Below are 6,612 nucleotides of genomic sequence, written 5' to 3' on the forward strand. Positions count from 1 at the left end.
TGAATGTTAAAAACTAACGTCAAACATTAAATATGTGCTTTATACATTCAATTTGCCTTTTATCCATTCGGTGTGCATTTTGTCATTCGATGTGCTTTTTATCCATTCTGTCAATCAATCCCATCCGCCCCGTCCATTCCCACCCCTTCCACATCGGGGGGATCGGTGTTCCTGGTTACCTGTTAACCTGTTCAGCGAATGAGAGGCTTCGATTTTCAAACTGAAATAGGGTAGCTGTCTTGTGCCGTCTGTAGAAATTAAAAAGGGTCTTGTTGTTTTACCTATTTCGTATGTAAAAAGTTTTATATTAAATATAACTCAATTGAACTGTCGACATTTGAGACGTTTTATTAATTTATTTTAAATTAAATAACAATTTGAATATGGAGCGTTCCTAAAAACAATATTGCGCCGGTGCTTTGTTTCATGTTCTCGCTTCTTCTTTCCTGTAGTCTGAGAAAGTGGAACTGATTGGCCAGCTGTAGAAAATATCTGGATCTCGAGCATGATGCAATCAATGAGTTCAAGCAATGAGAACGTGTGTACTTGTTCATACGAGGTAGCAGCAAGGTGGGCAGCTCCTAGTCTTCAGGCTGAAGCGCTCTCGGCTAAGAGGGAGTTCCCTGGAAAACGTTACTGTGGCACGCTGGCTATTGAACGCACTCCTGGACAAAAAAACATATTACACTGCTTTACGCCTTTAAGGTTTTAAGCTATTAAGTCATATGTACCTGAAATGAAACCGTAAAATTAGTTTTAAAAAAATGCAGTCGCCAATGTATTAGCTGATTAGACTAGAAGAAAATAGTGCTGTATTATTAATAATTGATGTAACTACATTGGGCTCAAGCATGTACTTATTGGGATTTTTTTTCTTTCTTTAGAACAAAAGAACATAAGAAAGTTTACAGACGAGAGGAGGCCATTCGGCCCATCTTGCTCATTTGGTTGTTAGTAGCCTATTGATCCCAGAATCTCATCAGGCAGCTTCTTGAAGGATCCCAGGGTGTCAGCTTCAGCATCGCTTTTCAAGACAGATTCCCCGGCAAATAATGTTTAGGCATATTATTGATATTTGGCTTTTTATCATTTTTACATATTATTTTAGATTTAGATTTAAAGCTTAAACACTATTTTGGAATATGTTAAGGGTGAAATGACCGTGGTTTTCTCACACATCCTTACAGTGTTATACTTTTTAACACTGCCACAAATTATAATATGTAAAAATATATGGTAAAAATAAAATGCTTATGTTTGATTTTATTATTATTTTTTAAAATAAAATATATACTGTAAATCTGATGGCATTTTTATTTATGTATTTTTTTAGTGAAAGTGCACTGAAAGAATGTTGCCCTCACAAAAAACAATACCCAGCTGCTTGCCATTATGAGCTGTACAGGTAGTGGACAAAAAATGGAAACACCAATGTAAAGTCACTTAATAGGGCATTGGGCCACTATGGTATCCCGCTCTGTGGAGTTCTCGGTGGACCGTTTTTGATGAAACTGGCTGCTCGCGCCCCAGGTTGAAATTTGCAGTCAATTGATCTGCAGTTGCTCGCCTGTTTTGCCTTGCACTTTGAATTAATGCACGGATATCACGATCCTGGAGTATGCGCTTCCGCCCACTGTTGCCCTTTGTTGATGATGTCTTTCCCTCAGAGTTCCATGCTGACATCACCTTAGACACAGTTGCTCGTGAAACATCAGCAAGTTGAGCTGTCTTGGTCACCCCCAACATCAGCAAGTTGAGCTGTCTTGGTCACCCCCAACATTATTATTATTATTATTATTATTAATTTCTTAGCAGACGCCCTTATCCAGGGCGACTTACAATTGTTACAAGATATCACATTATACATTATTTCACATTATACAGATATCACATTATTTTTACATACAATTACCCATTTATACAGTTGGGTTTTTACTGGAGCAATCTAGGTAAAGTACCTTGCTCAAGGGTACAACAGCAGTGTCCCCCACTGGGGATTGAACCCACAACCCTCCGGTCAAGAGTCCAGAGCCCTAACCACTACTCCACACTGCTGCCCGAACATCAGCAAGTTGAGCTATCTTGGTCACCCCCAACAATCACCCCTTTTTCAAAGTCACTGAGGTCTCCTCTTGCAGCCATGCTAGCCATAATTATAGGCAACCAGGCCTGTCCTGCATTTTTATACATGACCCTAAGCATGCTGGGATGTTATTTGCATTATTAACACATGAGCCACACCTGTGTGGAAGCCCTTGCTTTCAATATACTTGGTGTCCCTCATTTACCCAGGTGTTTCCATTTTTTGTCCATTACCTGTATAATTTACTAAAATGTTTTTATAAAATAAATATATAATAGAATTAAACAAAAGAAAAACAAACTTTCGTCTTTGCCGAATTAGATGATGAGAATAGCCATCCAAATTACATTGGACTATAAAAACACAAACTTGGATAGATGCAAAGCGACATGAGCTTTTCATGCAGTCATGGCAGCCTCATGAGAAATATGAATTCCCAAAGCAGAAAACATCAGACAACAAAGTGAGGTCATTCACAAGGGAATGGCTTACACAGTTTCCTTGGTTTCTTTATTCAGCAGTTGATGATGGAGCCTATTGCAAATATTGTGTGATTTTTTGGCAGAAAAACAAGAAATAATGCAGAGAAACTTGAAAAGTTATACACATGTCCTTTACAAATATGGGGATCAGCAGTTACAAAACTGAAACAACACCAAGAAAAATCAGAATTCCACAAAGCAGCAGTAATATTTGGCAATGATTTCATATATGTGATGCAACACACTAAAACACCTGTACATCAGCAGTTGAATACATCTTATAGAGAAAGAGTGGAAAAAAAACAGACAGACGCTTAAGTATGTAGTGAAAACAGTGATTGTGGCAAACAAAATGTATCTTTAAGGGATCACAGAGATGATGCAACATGTGATGCAGAGAATGCATCAAGCAATACTGGGAATTCCCATGCCCTGCTAAACTTGACGCAGGTGACACAGTCTTGGAGGAGCACTTCAAAACAGCCAAGAAGAATGCCAAGTATCAGTCAGTCCAAGTCCACAATACAAAATGAAATCATTAGAATGTGAGGATCTTGGATTCAAACAAAAATTGTCAGTGATATACAGCAGTGTGGCCCATTCTCAATTCTTGCTGACGAAGCCACTGATTCCAGCTACACATAGCAACTGCCTCTTGTTTTATGCTATGTTGACTAAAACAATGATCTCAGAAAACATTTTGGGAGATTTTGGGAGTGTGAAGATGGTGTCTCAGGGCAAGTAGTTGCAAACTTGATTTTAAAAATAATTAGGAATCTTGGCCTGGACATGATATGCTGTGTAGGTCAATGCTATGATGGAGCTGGAAGCATGTCAGACAAGAAAAAAAGCTGCCTCAGCACTCATTGGGAATCAGTATCCACATGCTTTATACACTCATCCCATCAGCTGGACCTTTGTGTAGTTAAGACTTGCAAAGTTCAAAGCATTAAACACATGATGGATTCAATTGGTGAGCGTCAGTCCCTTCTACAGGAAAGAATACAGGAATTGCTGCCAAATTCGAAACTAAATAAAATTCTTGATGTATGCCAAACTAAACAGGTTCAAAGACTGAATGCCAAAGAAGTGTTTTCCACACTACGAATCAATACTAAATACTATGGACTGTATCAAAGGAAGTGGAGACCAAGAGTGGAATGCTGAGCCCAAATCTAAAACCAGTGGATTTTACTATTCAATGGTGAATTTTGAATGCATCATGGCACTGTGGCACGAGAATATCTAGCTTTTACTAGTGGCATCACCACCAAGTTACAGAGCTCTTCACTGGATATAACCACTGCCTATTCCAGTATTGAGGATATTAAATCCACCATATTAGATGTAAGAGTAAACATTGATTTTCACCATGCAGCCTGGTTTACTTCAGCAAGTAATCTGGCTGAGAAGATTGGAACAGTAGTTACCCAGTCTAGAATTTGTGGGAGACAGACACACAGATGTAACACAGAAGCAGAAACACCACAAGAATATTTTAAAAAGTCTGCCACAATTTCTTTCCTAGATCAGCTTATCTCTGAATTAGACAGCAAATGTTTCCATGGATAGGAATGTGCCATATAGGGTTTCTCATTAATAACCAGTCTGATGTGTGAAGAGTGGAAAGAAGCAGCCAAGCAGTTGTGCCACAAATATGAACATCATCTTCCAGCACTGTCCAACCTTGAGGCAGAGTTAATGCTTTGGGAGCACCACTGGCTTAAAGTCGACAGACAAGGCTTTAAAAGACCAAGTACTGTGTCAGACACATTAAAGGCCTGTGATTCAGTGATGTACCCCAACATCAGCAAGGCGCTTAAGGTCTTGAGGTTCCTTCCCTGTGACAACATGTGAGTGTGAGAGATCAGTGTCAGCAATTAGGATGCTTAAGACATCCATGAGAAGTACCATGAGTAATGAAAGACTGACAGGTTTGGTCCTCATGCATGTCCATTATGACATGGACATCAATTTAGTACAAATAATGGATATGTTTGCAAGACACCATCCAAGCCGTCTGGAATTAATCAACATACTCCAGGACAAGGAAACCTAAGCAGGAAGAATGTAAGTTAAAATATATTTATTTTCCTATTTGAATAACTCCAAGTGTTGCTTGTAGATTTACTCTTAGTATGTTACTTAAATTTGCTTGAAAATAATTTGTGGAACCTTTTATGTAACTGGAAGAATTTAGTGAACCAGTCAAGCTACAAGGCTAGATCCGCCACTGCGGGCTGTTCGCATAAATTCCGCTTGCTTCTGAATTAATCAAAGTACTTTGAAGCCACTCTAAAATGTACAAAACGGTATCATCACTGGTATTAGTTTCTAGCATATTTCTTTCTAGATTAATTTTTTGTTGAGCGTAGTTCTGTAGCTCGGTCGCTACATCGGGGCTAGCAGCTTCAGCCATGTGAACCTAATAAAATAAAATAAAAACCGTTGTAAAAAAAACACTTTTTACATACAAAACAGGTAAAACTACAAGACCCTTTTAAATTTCTACAGACGGCACAAGACAGCTACCCTATTTCAGTTTGAAAATCAAAGCCTCTCATTGGCTGCATAGGTTAACAGGTAACAAGGAGGAACACCGATATCCCCGATGTGGAAGGGGTGGGAATGGGCGGGGCGGATGGGATTGATTGACAGTTTGCAAGTGCATGCATCGAATGGATAAAAAGCACATCACATGACAAAATGCACACCGAATGGATAAAAGGCACATTGAATGTATAAAGCTCATATTTAATGTTTGATGCTAGTTTTTAACATTCGACTGTTGCATTTGACAAATCTTTTGACAAAGTCCAGCATAAAAGATTAATCCTCAAACTGAACGCAGTAGAGATTCAAGGAAATGCATGCACATGGATTAGGGAGTGGTTAACATGTAGAAAACAGAAAGTACTGATTAGAGGAGAAACCTGAAAATGGGGCGAGGTAACCAGTGGTGTACCACAGGGATCAGTATTAGGTCCTCTGATATTCCTAATATACATTAATGATTTAGATTCTGGTATAGTAAGCAAACTTGTTAAATTTGCAGACGACACAAAAATAGGAGGAGTGGCAATCACTGTTGCAGCAGCAAAGGTGATTTTGACAGCATTCAGAACTGGGCAGACACATGGCAAATGACATTTAATAGAGAAAAGTGTAAGGTACTGCATGCAGGCAATAAAAATGTGCATTATAAATATCATATGGGAGATACTGAAATTGAAGAAGGAATGTATGAAAAAGACCTAGGAGTTTATGTTGACTCAGAAATGTCTTCATCTAGACAATGTGTGGAAGCTATAAAAAAGGCCAACAAGATGCTTGGATATATTGTGAAAAGTGTTGAATTTAAATCAAGGGAAGTAATATTAAAACTGTACAATGCATTAGTAAGACCTCATCTAGAATATTATGTTCAGTTCTGGTCACCTCGTTACAAAAAGGATATTGCTGCTCTAGAAAGAGTGCAAAGAAAAGCGACCAGAATTATCCTGGGTTTAAAAGGCATGTCGTATGCAGGCAGGCTAAAAGAATTGAATCTATTCAGTCTTGAACAAAAGAAGACTACGTGGTGATCTGATTCAAGCATTCAAAATTCTAAAAGGTATAGACAATGTCGACCCAGGTGACTTTTTCGACCTGAAAAAAGAAACAAGGACCAGGGGTCACAAATGGAGATTAGATAAAGGAGAATTCAGAACAGAAACTATAGAAGGCACTTATTTTACACAGACAATTGTGAGGGTCTGGAACCAACTCCCCAGTAATGTTGTTGAAGCTGACACCCTGGGATCCTTCAAGAAGCTGCTTGATGAGATTCTGGTATCAATAAGCTACTAACAACCAAACGAGCAAGATGGGTCGAATGGCCTCCTCGTTTGTAAACATTCTTATGTTCTTATGTTCATATTTAACATTCAATACTTTTAATGTTCAATGTTGAATTTATTATTTAATGTTAAAATGTAACATTTGATACATGAATTTAATATTTAATGCTAGTATTTATTATTTTATGCTAAAATTCAGTATTCGATA

This window comes from Acipenser ruthenus, chromosome 1 (assembly GCF_902713425.1).
Source record: "Acipenser ruthenus chromosome 1, fAciRut3.2 maternal haplotype, whole genome shotgun sequence".
Taxonomy (NCBI): Eukaryota; Metazoa; Chordata; class Actinopteri; order Acipenseriformes; family Acipenseridae; genus Acipenser; species Acipenser ruthenus.